The sequence below is a fragment of the Myxine glutinosa genome, chromosome 12 (genome assembly GCF_964187855.1).
Source record: "Myxine glutinosa chromosome 12, kmMyxGlut1.1, whole genome shotgun sequence".
NCBI classification, from domain to species: Eukaryota; Metazoa; Chordata; class Myxini; order Myxiniformes; family Myxinidae; genus Myxine; species Myxine glutinosa.
The window spans coordinates 54,239,013-54,254,894 of NC_136272.1; positions in this window are offsets into that span (position 1 = coordinate 54,239,013).

Genomic DNA, 15,882 nt, shown 5'->3' on the forward strand with positions numbered 1-15,882 from the left:
GTTTCAAGTATATCGGACCGGTAGTTGTCGAGAAACAGCGGTCGCATACAAACACACAGACATACACACATACACACACACACACACACACACACAGATTGCTGGAATTATAGATAGATTAGAGAAAGATTACCCCAGTATTAGAGGTAGATTAAATCCTCCAGAATTAGAGACAGATTAAATCCCCAGAATTAGTGAAAGATTAATTCCCCCACAATTAGACATAGATTAAATCCCCAGAATTAGTGAAAGATTAATTCCCCCACAATTAGACATAGATTAAATCCCCCCGAATTAGAGATAGATTCATTCCCCCACAATTAGAGATAGATTAAATCCCACAAAATTAGAGAAAGATTAAATCCCCCAAAATTAGAGATAGATTAAATCCCCCAAAATTAGAGATAGATTAAATCTCCCAGAATTAGAGATAGATGAAATCCTCCAGAATTAAATCCCCCAGATTAAATCCCCCAGAATTAGAGATAGATTAAATCCCCCAGAATAAATCCCCCAGAATTAATTCCCCCAAAATTAGAGATAGATTAATTCCCTCAGAATTAGAGACAGATTAAATCCCCTAGAATTAGAGAAAGATGAATTCCCCCACAATTAGAGATAGATTAAATCCCCCAGAATTAGAGATAGATTAAATCCCCCAGAATTAAATCCCCCAGATTAAATCCCCCAGAATTAGAGATAGATTAAGTCCCCCAGAATAAATCCCCCAGAATTAATTCCCCCACAATTAGAGATAGATTAAATCCCCCAGAATTAAAGAAAGATTAAATACCCCAGAATTAGAGAAAGACTAAATCCTCCAGAATTAGAGAAAGATTCAATCCCCCCAGAATTAGAGAAAGATTAAATTCCCCAGAAGGAGAGATAGATTAAATCACACAGAATTAGAGAAAGATTAAATCCCCCAGAATTAGAGATAGATTAAATCCCCCAGAATTAAATCCCCCAGATTAAATCCCCCAGAATTAGAGATAGATTAAATCTCCTAGAATTAGAGAAAGATTGCCCCAGTATGAGAGAAAGATTAAATTACCCAGAAGTAGAGATAGATTAAATCACCCAGAATTAGAGAAAGAATAAATCCCCCAGAATTAGAGATAGATTAAATCCCCCAGAATTAAATCCCCCAGATTAAATCCCCCAGAATTAGACATAGATTAAATCTCCCAGAATTAGAGTTAGATTAAATCCCCCAGAATTAGAGAAAGATTAAATCCCACATAATTAGAGAAAGATTAATTACCCCAGAATTAGAGATAGATTAAATCTCCCAGAATTAGAGATATATTAAATCCCCCAGAATTAAATCCCCCAGATTAAATCCCCCAGAATTAGAGATAGATTAAATCCCCCAGAATAAATCCCCCAGAATTAATTCCCCCACAATTATAGATATATTAAATCCCCCAGAATTAAAGAAAGATTAAATCCCCCAGAATTAGAGAAAGACTAAAGCCCCCAGAATTAGAGAAAGATTCAATCCCCCCAGAATTAGAGAAAGATTAAATTCCCCAGAAGTAGAGATAGATGAAATCCCCCAGAATTAGAGAGACGAAATCCCCCAGAATTAGAGAAATATTAAATCCTCCAGAATTAGAGACAGATTAAATCCCCAGAATTAGTGAAAGATTAATTCCCCCACAATTAGACATAGATTAAATCCCCCCGAATTAGAGATAGATTCATTCCCCCACAATTAGAGATAGATTAAATCCCCCAAAATTAGAGATAGATTAAATCCCCCAAAATTAGAGATAGATTAAATCGCCCAAAATTAGAGATAGATTAAATCTCCCAGAATTAGAGATAGATTAAATCCTCCAGAATTAAATCCCCCAGATTAAATCCCCCAGAATTAGAGATAGATTAAATCCCCCAGAATAAATCCCCCAGAATTAATTCCCCCAAAATTAGATATAGATTAATTCCCTCAGAATTAGAGACAGATTAAATCCCCTAGAATTAGAGAAAGATGAATTCCCCCACAATTAGAGATAGATTAAATCCCCCAGAATTAGAGATAGATTCATTCCCCCGCAACTAGAGATAGATTAAATCCCCTAGAATTACAGATAGATGAATTCCCCCACAATTAGAGATAGATTAAATCCCCCAGAATTAGAGATAGATTCATTCCCCCGCAACTAGAGATAGATTAAATCCCCCAGAATTACAGATAGATTAAATCCCCCAGAATTAGAGACAGATTAAATCTCCCAGAATTAGAGATAGATTAAATCCCCCAGAATTAGAGAAAGATTAAATCCCACATAATTAGAGAAAGATTAATTACCCCAGAATTAGAGATAGATTAAATCCCCCAGAATTAGAGATAGATTAAATCCCCCAGAATTAGAGATAGATTAAATCCCCCAGAATTAGAGATAGATTAAATCCCCCAGAATTAGAGAAAGATTAAATCCCACATAATTAGAGAAAGATTAATTACCCCAGAATTAGAGATAGATTAAATCCCCCAGAATTAGAGATAGATTAAATCCCCCAGAATTAGAGATAGATTTAATCTCCCAGAATTAGAGATAGATTAAATCCCCCAGAATTAGAAATTGATTCATTCCCCTGTAATTAGAGATAGATTAAATCCCCCAGAATTAGAGATCGATTAAATCCCCCAGAATTAGAGATAGATTAAATCTCCCAGAATTAGAGATAGATTAAATCCCCCAGAATTAGAGAAAGATTAAATCCCACATAATTAGAGAAAGATGAATTACCCCAGAATTAGAGATAGATGAAATCCCCCAGAATTAGAGATAGATTAAATCCCCCAGAATTAGAGAGATTAAATCCCACATAATTAGAGAAAGATGAATTACCCCAGAATTAGAGATAGATTAATTACCCCAGAATTAGAGATAGATTAAATCCCACATAATTGGAGAAAGATGAATTTCCCCAGAATTAGAGATAGATTAAATCTCCCAGAATTAGAGATAGATTAAATCCCACATAATTAGAGAAAGATTAAATCTCCCAGAATTAGAGATAGATTAAATCCCTCATAATTAGAGAAAGATGAATTACCCCAGAATTAGAGAAAGATTAATTACCCCAGAATTAGAGATAGATTAAATCTCCCAGAATTAGAGATAGATTAAATCCCCCAGAATTAAATCCCCCAGAATTAGAGATAGATTAAGTGCCCCAGAATAAATCCCCCAGAATTAATTCCCCCACAATTAGAGATAGATTAAATCCCCCAGAATTAAAGAAAGATTAAATACCCCAGAATTAGAGAAAGACTAAATCCCCCAGAATTAGAGAAAGATTCAATCCCCCCAGAATTAGAGAAAGATTAAATTCCCCAGAAGGAGAGATAGATTAAATCACCCAGAATTAGAGAAAGATTAAATCCCCCAGAATTAGAGATATATTAAATCCCCCAGAATTAAATCCCCCAGATTAAATCCCCCAGAATTAGACAGAGATTAAATCTCCCAGAATTAGAGTTAGATTAAATCCCCCAGAATTAGAGAAAGATTAAATCCCACATAATTAGAGAAAGATTAATTACCCCAGAATTAGAGATAGATTAAATCTCCCAGAATTAGAGATATATTAAATCCCCCAGAATTAAATCCCCCAGATTAAATCCCCCAGAATTAGAGATAGATTAAATCCCCCAGAATTAATTCCCCCACAATTATAGATATATTAAATCCCCCAGAATTAAAGAAAGATTAAATCCCCCAGAATTAGAGAAAGACTAAAGCCCCCAGAATTAGAGAAAGATTCAATCCCCCCAGAATTAGAGAAAGATTAAATTCCCCAGAAGTAGAGATAGATGAAATCCCCCAGAATTAGAGAGACGAAATCCCCCAGAATTAGAGAAATATTAAATCCTCCAGAATTAGAGACAGATTAAATCCCCAGAATTAGTGAAAGATTAATTCCCCCACAATTAGACATAGATTAAATGCCCCCGAATTAGAGATAGATTCATTCCCCCACAATTAGAGATAGATTAAATCCCCCAAAATTAGAGATAGATTAAATCCCCCAAAATTAGAGATAGATTAAATCCTCCAGAATTAAATCCCCCAGATTAAATCCCCCAGAATTAGAGATAGATTAAATCCCCCAGAATTAATTCCCCCAAAATTAGAGATAGATTAATTCCCTCAGAATTAGAGACAGATTAAATCCCCTAGAATTAGAGAAAGATGAATTCCCCCACAATTAGAGATAGATTACATCCCCCAGAATTAGAGATAGATTCATTCCCCCGCAACTAGAGATAGATTAAATCCCCCAGAATTACAGATAGATTAAATCCCCCAGAATTAGAGACAGATTAAATCCCCCAGAATTAGAGATAGATTAAATCCCCCAGAATTAGAGAAAGATTAAATCCCACATAATTAGAGAAAGATTAAATCCCCCAGAATTAGAGATCGATTAAATCCCCCAGAATTAGAGATAGATTAAATTCCCCAGAATTAGAGATAGATTAAATCCCCCAGAATTAGAGATAGATTAAATCCCTCAGAATTAGAGATAGATTAAATCTCCCAGAATTAGAGATAGATTAAATCCCCCAGAATTAGAAATAGATTCATTCCCCTGCAATTAGAGAAAGATTAATTACCCCAGAATTAGAGATAGATTAAATCCTCCAGAATTAGAGATAGATTAAATCCCCCAGAATTGCAGATAGATTAAATCCCCCAGAATTAGAGAAAGATTAAATCCCACATAATTAGAGGTAGATTAAATCCCCCAGAATTAGAGATCGATTAAATCCCCCAGAACTAGAGATAGATTAAATCTCCCAGAATTAGAGATATTTAGATCGGACGAACCGATCGAACCCATCTATGAGACTATGGACTCTCCCGACGCTCCCATCGCCGAAAGTCTACCGACCCTCCCCTCACCGAGTCTACCAGGGCCCGACGACTTGGCGTTACACCCTTCGTCACCCGACCCTGGTGGCGCCTCTGACGCCGGGGACACAGGGATACGTGATGCCGTCCCCAGGGAATTTCGGACACGTGCTGGCAGAGAAATTCGCCGCCCGGCCCGGTACGGTTGGGTCGACTGATGCCCTGTTCCGCACCCTGTTCGTGCTGACGCTCGCTTGCTTCTAGCCGCACTGCCGTATAATTCTGACGGGGGGGGGGGGGGGGGGAGAATGTAGTGAAATCGTATTCGTACTGAACCCGGGGCTCTCGCTGCTCGAGCTCGCTGCTTGTTGCTCGCTGCTCGTTGACACCGCTAGGGGCGCGACTATAAGACCCGCTGCTGCGGACGGTGCTCCGAGACTTCTCCTGTGACACGTTACATCTGGTAGACTCGCTAACGGTACGCCAGCATAGAATATTCAGCTTGCTTACATTGCTTACATTGAATGTTATGAATGGTCCCATGTGATGCCATATCTTATGCTTATTGCATTTCCTGCATTACAGGATGATGTCATGATCTAAATGGAATTAAACCAGAAGTTGGACTAAAGTTGTGTGGACCTGATTGGTTTTCCACAACACTCAGGTGGATCGACGACAACCGTTGACTACCTGATGGTGCGTAGGCGAGATATGGGGCACCTCCGGGACACAAAGGTGATCCCGGGGGAGGAGGCTGTTTCACAGCACCACTTGGTTGTCTGCGACATGAGGGTGAAAGGTGCGAGGAGAGCTCGGCGGGTGAAGTACCAACCGAGAATGAAGGTGTGGAGGTTGAAAGAGGTGCCAGTAAGGGAGGCATTAAAAGAGAGGCTGAGTAGGGTAGAGGCTGATGTGGTTGAGCTTGAAAGTGATTGGATGTCAATGAAAGATAGTCTGTTGGGAGCCGGTGGTGAGGTATGTGGATGGACAAAAGGACCACCGAGGCACTTGGGAACATGGTGGTGGGATGATGAAGTTGGAAAGAGGATTGACGAGAAGAGGAAGAAGTTCAAGGAGTGGCAGAAGGCGAAGGGTACGGGAGCAGAAAAAGCAGAGCATGAAAGTTATAAGGCAGTCAAGAAGGCTGCAAAGAAAGAGGTAGCAAAGGCTATAAGGCAGCCAAGAAGGCTGCAAAGAAAGAGGTAGCAAAGGCACAGGAGGCATGCAGGAAAATGTTCGGAGAACGCTTGGATTCGGAAGAGGGTCAGAGAGCGGTATTCAGGATTGCAAAGCAGATAGCGAAAGAGAGGTGTGATGTGATGGGGGTGAGTTGCTTGGGACAAATCGTTGTGGACCCAGATGGAATTAAAGGAAGACGGAAGAGATGTATGGAAATGCTGTTGAATGCAGAGAATGAATGGCATGGCAACATAGAGAGTAACCCAGTTTTAGGACCGGCAGAGAAGATAACTGAGAAGGAAGTTGAGGAAGCGATAAAAGCAATGAAGAGTAGAAAAGCAGGAGGGTGACGGGAGTTGTGGGAGATGTGTTGAAGGCAGCAGGAAGTTGGGGTGTGAAGAGAATGACAGAGATCTGTAATCTGGTGGTGAAAGAAGGCCGCATTCCAGTGGATTGGGAACTGAGTACCCTCGTCCCTCTATACAAGGGGAAAGGTGACCCTCTGGAGTGTGGCTCGTACCGAGCGATAAAGTTATTGGAGCATGGAATGAAGGTATTGGAAAGGGTGTTGGAGAGGAGGATAAGGAAGAAAGTGCAGATCGACGAAATGCAGTTTTGGATTTATGCCAGGAAGAGGAACGACAGACGCGCTTTTTATTGTGAGGCAGTTGCAGGAGAAGTACATGGAGAAGAGGAAGAAGCTGTTTCTTGGGTTTGTTGATCTGGAGGAAGCATTCGATAGGGTTCCACACGAAGTATTGACACGGGCATTGAGGAAGTTAGGAGTGGAGGAATGGTTGATCAGAATAGTGATGGCAATGTACAAAAGAGCGCGTACAGCTGTAAGGATGAAGGATGGGAACAGTGGTGAGTTTGAGGTGAAGGTGGGAGTGCATCAGGGGTCGGTACTAAGGTCACTACTATTTGTAGCTGTGATGGAGGTGCTGGCTCAGAACGTAAAGGAGGGTTTTTTTTGGGGGGGGTGGGGGTTTGTTTTTTTGTTTACAGAATCGAGGCTTGTGAAAGAGCTAACATTTATTTCACAAACAAATCTAACAAACAAAATATATAAAAAGAGGGAGCAGTAGACAAGATGGGGAGAGAAGGGGAAGCACACAAACACAACATTTGAGAGCAGGGACATCGGGAGATGTGTGGGAGGGAGAGGGCTTGGGGGGAGGAGGCGTGGGAAGGGGGGGGGGGGTGGGAGAAGTATAAAACACAAGGACACCAAGGACTTCCAGCACAGAAGTTGGTATTTCAAAAAAGTGGATTTGGGGTGAAATTAGCAGGGGTAGAAAAGATCAAGGTTTTGGATGGGGGAAGATAAGAGATGGTGGTGAACAGCTGTTTTAAAGACCTGGAGGGAGGAGTGGGATTGAAGAGAGTGAGGGAGTTTGTTCCAGAGGCAGGAGAAAAGAGGAATGAAGGAGTGAAGGTGAGCAGAGTCTTGATTTTGGCAGTTTAACCATAAGAGGGTTGCAGGCAGATCTTGTGCGACCTGCAGGAATATTTGGGGGACAGAGCCCAGAGACAGCTGGGAGGGCAAGGCCGGAGAGGAGTCGGTAGAAGACGGAAAGACCACCAACCTGCCGGCGGTGAGTGAGTGAAAGGCCCTTGGAGTTAGCTTCATCGCGGGAGATTCCAATGATTCTGAACGCTTTGGTTTCAACCGCGTGAAGACGAGCTAGGTGTGAGGCAGGAGCACCAGCCCAGAGGGGAGAGTAGTATTCCATTGAGCTGCAGATGAAAGCCTTGTATGTGGTGAGGAGCTCAGGTGTGCCAAGGAAGGACTTCGCACGACGGAGGATGCCCAGTCGGCGGCTGGCTTTGGAGGCCAGATTTGAAATGTGGTTTTCCCAGGAAAGATCATGGCAGATAGTGAGACCCAAAAGCTTGAGTGACATAACGTCGTGGAGAGGTTTGTTGACAAAGTACATGGGAGGGTTGTCCGGACGGTCTTTTCGAAGAGACATAGTGATAGTGTGAGATTTTTCAGGATTGAAATGTTCCACTTGTTTGCCCAGTCTGTGATTTTGTCGAGGTCTGCAGAGAGTGAGGAGGCTGCTGCCTGCCTATCTGAAGGAATAGGTATGGAGTGGCAGAGAGTAGAGTCATCAGCAAAGAGATAGAGAGGATTTTCCAAGAGAGTCAGAGAGATCATTGATGAAGACCAGAAAACGCACAGGGCCCAGAACACTGCCTTGGGGAACTCCAGCCTGAACAGGAAGAGGAGATGAGATAAACCCATTCAGGGCCACACGTTGACTACGACTAGAGAGGAAGTCCGCCAGCCATGCGTGGAGATTTCCATGGATACCAAAGGAGGAGAGTTTGGTGAGCAGAGGGTGGTGCCAGACCGTGAGTCCCAGTGAGTCGCAGAAGTCCTTTGCTGAGGAGCCATGGCTTGTGATAGAGGTACCCACACCCAGCCAACTGGCATGGTGACAATTGAAATCACCACATATGAGGAAGAGAGAGTTGGGATGGGTAGATAGAAGTTGGTCCATATTATCAGACAGCGAGATGTATATGGAGTCATCACTGTTTGGTGGACGGCACAACACACATATGAACAAAAGGTGGGAGCGAAGGGGAAGCCGTAGCCAAAGGTATTCCTGGGGGTGAGGTGGAGAGAGGGCAGTGCAGGGCGAGTGAGGAAGAGTTTTTTTTATAAAGATAGCAACCCCACCTCCAGGACATGGCTCAGGTCTAACCTTCCTGGAGGTGCGAATAACCTGGGATAGATACCAAGGAATCAGAGACACCATGAGGTAGGAAAGTTTCTGTTAAGCAGATCACGTCTGGTTTGTCAGAAGCAACCTGTATGGAGAGATCAGTCAAGTTTGAGCGAAGGCCCCGGATGTTTGAGGTCCATACCGTTAATGAAGAGGAAGGGGGAGTGAAAACATTTTGCTACCTCGGAGACATGTTGAATGTAGAAGGTGGATCAGACTCAGCAACGGTTGCTCGAGTGAGATGTGCATGGAAGAAGTTTCGGGAACTGAGTGGCGTGCTGATGAGGAGGGTAGTGTCGTTGAAGCTGAAGGGAAAGGTGTATGCTGCATGTGTGATAAGTGTTATGATTTATGGGAGCGAGACATAGGTAATGAACGTAGAGCAGCAACGAAGGCTGGAAAGGGTGTAAATGCGAATGGTTCGGTGGATGTGCAGAGTATCGTTGAGAGAGAGGAAGACAAATGATGAATTGCGAAAGATGATGGGAATAGAGCCTGTGATTGATGCTGTGAAGAGAAACAGGTTGAGATGGTTTGGTCATGTGTTGAGGAAGGATGAAAGTGACTGGTTGAGAAGAGTGATGGAAATAAATGTAGAAGGAAGTAGAGGACTATTAATGGTCAGTGCCATGAAACTTTCCAAAGTGCATGTGTGAGACGCTTGGTCTCCTTCAAAATGATAGAGAATGGCATTTTGCATTGACAGATGCAGATTGCAGAAGCAATACAAATGTGCCCACAAATCAGGGAGCTCTTTGTGACCCTCCTACTCTACTCTTTTGAAACCCTGCTGACCCAGTTATGGTCTTCGACCATCACCATATGCACTGGTGGGATGACTTTCTTCCTCGGGTTCCTCAATAAGCAAGCTGATCATCAACTCCTGCGTGCAATGGTATCGCTGGACGTTGAGCATCGCCTTCAACACCACGACAGACAACTTTCTGAGTTTCATCTGCCAAATGTCACAAATGAATTGCGTGCAACAGTGCAAGCAATCAATGGAAATATTGCACAACCACAACTGCCAATGATTATTCAGGAGGAACTTGAACTTGCTTATGATTTTAAAACTTTGAGAAACATTGTAAACCAACGCTTGCATGGCCCAAATGCACTTCTACCCTCTCAACGTGAGGTATATGTATATGACACTGTTATAGTTGCTTTACAGAAAAAGGAACCATTGGCTATCTTCCTGGATGCAAGAGGTGGGACAGGTAAAACCTATACACTGAACACTCTGCTAGCTGCTGCACACACCCTGCACAGTGACAAAATGAATGTTTCTCTAGCTGTTGCCTCAAGTGGTATTGCGGCTACACTTCTGCTGGGTGGACGTACATTTCATTCCAGGTTCAAAGCCCCCATCATGGTCACTGACTCAACAACATTATCAATATCGATATCTCACCAAAGTGTTCTTGCTGACCTAATTCGTAGAGCAAACCTTATTGTATGGGACGAGGCTCCAATGAGTCACAGGCACCTACTTGAGGCACTTGACCACCGTACATTACGAGACATCACCAACCAAGACATACCTTTTGGGGGAAAAGTAATAGTTCTCTGCTGGACACTTTAGACAGGTGCTTCCTGTTATTAAACATGGATCACGTGCCCAGATTGTCAATGCCTCTCTGAAATATTCTCTGTGTTGTGGCAACATTTCAAGATATTCCACCTTACCGAGAATATGCGTGTGCTTATGAATGGACATTGGACATTATAAAAAATCGAGGGAGTTTGATCGTTGGCTACTACAACTTGGCAACGGACAGCTACCCTACAACAATGAGGCATGCATTGAAATACCAGAGGAAATGTGCATGCAAATTGACAGCACCTCACGTGATACAATCAAGTAGATCCATGAGTGAAGTCATTGACTGGGTCTTTCCTGACTTTCACCGACACCACACAGATCATAAGTGGATGGCAGATCGTGCAATATTAGCACCAAATAACACATTGGTGGATACCATCAACGAGGTCATGTCAGATACATTTCCTGGAACACCAACACTTTGTCAAAGTGCAGACAAGACGGTAAATGATGATGATGATGACGATGCCACACGTTTGCCAACTGAATATCTCAATTCCCTTAACATTGCCGGAATGCCACCTCATCAACTCTCACTCAAGGATGGCATGCCGTTAATCTTGCTCCGCAACCTCAACGCGAAGCCAGGACTCTGCAATTAAATGGGACACGGTTAATCGTGAAAGAAGTTATCTGTGGCCGCCTCCTAAAGGCTATTATTGCTAATGGTGACAATGCAGGTCGCAGTGTGTTTATCCCTCGCATCACTCTTCAACCTACAGATGGGATTTTCCCATTCCATTGGCAACGACGTCAGTTCCCAGTGAGAATTGCCTTTGCCATGACCATAAACAAGAGTCAGGGGCAGAGTTTGTCTAGGGTGTGCTTGTGGCTAGAACAACCGGTCTTCACACATGGTCAACTGTATGTAGGATCATGACGCGTTGGCCACCCTGACAATATTCGTTTCGCTATCAAGCAGTTGCCTCACCTTCCAAGAACTGCGACATGTTGTTGTATTGTTTACAGTGAAGTGTTATCACTATCCTGAACTTAAATTGCTTATAAAGATGTAACATCACTGATATTACAAATAAATTTGAGCAGAAGAAATGTTTGCATTATCATTGGCTTAAATCATGACGACACAACAACTCATATAGTCATTATCCTAAGTTCAAACAAACTTGTGCCTCTGCAGCGATGTATAGTGAGGCAAGCACAGCATCCCGATCCACGCTATTCGATTTATGTCAACATATTTTATCTATCTTTTATATATATATATATATATATATATATATATATATATATATATATATATATATATATATATATTGTTGTGGATATGAGAATGTTTTTTTTATTTTATTGTTGTGGTAAAATGTTGTTGTAAAAGGTTGTTGTAAAATATCACCCCTCCTCCCTCCGTTTGTGGTTGTATAAAGGTCAAAGGGCGTTCCCGTAGTTAGTCCATAAAACATACATGCAGGACACGATATATCTTTTTTGACAGTTATATCCTTATTATGTGTATTAGTGTAAGGCTGTGTCTTCCATTAATTGAAATACTCCATTGCACCAGTGAAAGAGAATAGATCCCCTTTCCTTCCCATCCCCAAAATCTCCCTTTCCTTCCCATCCCCAAAACCTCCATTTCCATATTACATCCCCTCTCGTCACTGCTGAGCCCTCGATTCCCAATCACCTCCCCTCCAATAACCGCCATTGACCATGTGCTTTGAGTCGGAGAAGAAAGGCGTGTCTCCACCTCGTCAGAGGGGAGGAGGGGCGCGCCCGCCCGTCGTCATCCAGGGCGGAGCCCGAGGGTCGCGCGACCAACCAGGGCCGAGGTGAGCACCCCGATGGGCGTGTCCAAAACGCCGGCGGCGTAATCGCTGGAGGCGCTATAAAAGGCGCAAACGGAAGTGGTCACAGTGAGTTGGTCGGAGATGCACTTTGAGTTGGTCACAAGGAGTTGGTCTGAGTCGGTTGCCAGAGGAGGGTCAGTGGTTGCGTTGGTTGCGGTGGTAAGGAGTCGGTGGTCAGTTGGTTGCGGTGAGGAGTCGGTGGTGAGGAGTGAGAGAAACAAGAAAGAGTTGAGGGTTTGGACCAGACGAGTGGGACAAGGCCTGGCAAAGCACGCGACGTAAACAGCAGCCAAAACAGCAGCGTGGGGCCTGGCCTGAACGGCGGCTGCTAAATGCGCCGGTTGTGCTGCGGGACCCCCTTGGACCTCCCTCTCCCTCCAGCCATCCACATCCTGCCATTCCTGCAATTCCCCGCGTGAGTCAGTGTCTTTTGTTTGTTCTGTCCTGGGTTAATTAAGCTGTATAAGTTAATAATTGCACTGTGTCTCTAATCCTTCTGTATATTATTTTATTATCTTTCCTTCTCCTTGATTACTTTGAGCATGTAAATAGTAGGAATAAATTTAGTGGTATTTCCAACCTTTTTGTCTTCTGCTTCTTCTTCTTCACATCCGTGTCGCCTTTGTCTTTTCCCTATTGACTAGCTGTGGTGCCATCCGGCCAAAGTCCTGGGTGAATCGGGTGAGTCAGGGATCCTGTTAGGTCACGGCAATACCAAACTGCTCGGTAACTAACATCTTAAACCGCGATCAGTAACAATATATATATATATATATATATATATATATATATATATATATATATATATATATATATATATATATATATATATACATACATACATACAGGGGGCTGCAAAAGTAGGTATACAGTTATGAAGAAAAAAAACGTGCGCACAAAACGTATTTTATTGATTATACAAGCATATCAATAATAACATATCAATAATAAACATATCAATAATAAACATATTAATCCCTCAAATGTCCCTCAAAACTATTTCCCTCAAAATCCCTCAAAACTATTATAATACTGGTAATACTGGTATAATCCTTACTGTATACCTACTTTTGCAGCCCCCTGTATATATATATATATATATATATATATATATATATATATATATATATATATATATATATATATATATATATATATATATATATATATATATATATATATATATATATATATACACACACAGCATATCTATAAATATATCTGTGCAGTGTCTTGTCACTTGTCTTGTCTTGTCACTGAATTACGACCTCAAACTTTTGTAAAATCGTACGAAACTTCGGGTATGAACCTATCTCTCCTGTGTGTGTCTTCAAGGGTCTTTGTTTTGAAATTTTTTGAAAAAACAACTTTTGTTGAAAAACAAAAATTGAAAAAGATGTATTTTTTCAACTTAAGTATTCAACTTCAATTGTTTATGAAATGTAATATCACGTATATGACAAAAACATTTATGCAAAATAATTGTTTGTTATGATTGGTGTCCACCATGACAAAACAGCAACTCAGGCACACTTGGTCATCGATTTATATATCTACATATCTGGGCAGTATCTGTGTTGTCACTGAACTACTCCCTGAAACTTTTGTTTCCGTGGTTGTGAAGTGTTTTTAATAACGTGGTGGTGGTTTTGAATCATGTGGTGGTGAGGTGTTTTGAATTACGTGGTGGTGAGGTGTTTTGAATTATGTGGTGGTGAGGTGTTTTGAATTACGTGGTGGTGACTGGTGAGGTGTTTTTAATTACTTGGTGGTGAGGTGTTTTGAATTAAGTGGTGGTGACTGGTGAGGTGTTTTTAATTACTTGGTGGTGAGGTGTGTTTAATTACGTGGTGGTGAGGTGTTTTGAATTAGTTGGTGGTGAGGTGTTTTAAATTAGGTGGTGGTGGTGAGGTGTTTTGAATGACTTGGTATTGAGGTGTTTTTAATTATGTGGTGGTGAGGTCTTTTGAATTACGTGGTCGTGAGAGGTTTTGAATTACGTGGTGGTGAGGTGTTTTGAATTAGTTGGTGGTGAGGTGTTTTAAATTAGGTGGTGGTGAGGTGTTTTGAATGACTTGGTATTGAGGTGTTTTTAATTATGTGGTGGTGAGGTCTTTTGAATTACGTGGTCGTGAGGGGTTTTGAATTACGTGGTGGTGAGGTGTTTTGAATTAGTTGGTGGTGAGGTGTTTTGAATTAGTTGGTGGTGAGGTGTTTTAAATTAGGTGGTGGTGAGGTGTTTTGAATGACTTGGTATTGAGGTGTTTTTAATTATGTGGTGGTGAGGTCTTCTAAATTACGTGGTCGTGAGGGGTTTTGAATAACGTGGTGGTGAGGTGTTTTGAATTAGGTGGGGGTGAGGTGTTTTGAATTAGGTGGGGGTGAGGTGTTTTGAATTAGGTGGGGGTGAGGTGTTTTGAATTAGGTGGGGGTGAGATGTTTTAAATTACGTGGGGGTGAGGTGTTTTGAATTACGTGGTGATGAGGTGTTTTGAATTACATGTGGATGAGGTGTTTTTAATGATGTGGTGGTGAGGTGTTTTGAATTACGTGGTCGTGAGGGGTTTTGAATTACGTGATGTGTTTTGAATTACATGTGGATGAGGTGTTTTTAATTATGTGGTGGTGAGGTGTTTTGAATTACGTGGTCGTGAGGGCTTTTGAATTACGTGGTGGTGAGGTGTTTTGAATGACGTGGGGGTGAGGTGTTTTGAATTACATGGTGGTGAGGTGTTTTGAATGATGTGGTGGTGAGGTTTTTTGAATTACGTGGTGGTGACGTGTTTTAAATTACTTGGTGATGAGGTGTTTAAATTAGGTGGGAGTGAGGTGTTTCAAATTATGTGGTGGTGAGGTGTTTTAAATTATGTGGTGGTGAGGTGTTTTAAATGACGTGGTGGTGAGGTGTAATCGTCCCAAACTTCCAGTCTGCAACTACCCCTCCCCGATGTATGTGCTGAGGGGTTCTTTCTTGAAAAAAAACATTCAACCGAAATTGCCTATAAAAATGTAATATCACAAACACAACAAATACATTTGTGCAAAATAATTGTTTGTATTGTTGCGAATATGGAATTTGGCCTCCATATCCGCTTGTAAATATTCCCCTATTTTCTCCAATACTCCCCAACTTTCCCCAATCCCCCATTCCCTAGTCCCATTGCATGTAAACAACAATCAGTAGAGCCGACCTTCCCCTTATTCCCCCATTAAATGTCGTGCCCAGGTCCACCGCACCACACGTAGACAACTTTCGGACATCTTGCTAGTTATTCTTAGTCTATGTCAGTTAAGGCCTCGTTTCCATTAATTATGACTCTTCGTTGCACCAGAATGTGATTATATGGCACCAGTAGTGAGTTTAGGACCTTTCCCATACCTCCTCCCATCTTCTTCCCCGTCTACAACAACAGAGGGGCACGGCGCTGCGCGGGGGGGAGTGTGCGTCCTCCCACCGGCTCGGTTAGCCGCCATCGACAATGCGCTCCAGACAACGCGCTCCAGACCATGCGCTCCACGGGGTTACCACAAAGGGGCTCCTTGTCAGCTCCTCGTCAAGGGCGGAGCCTGGTAAACCCCCCGCACGCACCCAATGAGAAGCAACGTGCCGATTCCACGAGGCGGAGCTAACGAGCCGAGGGCGTGTCACTCCCCGCCGGATATACGCGGCCACGTAG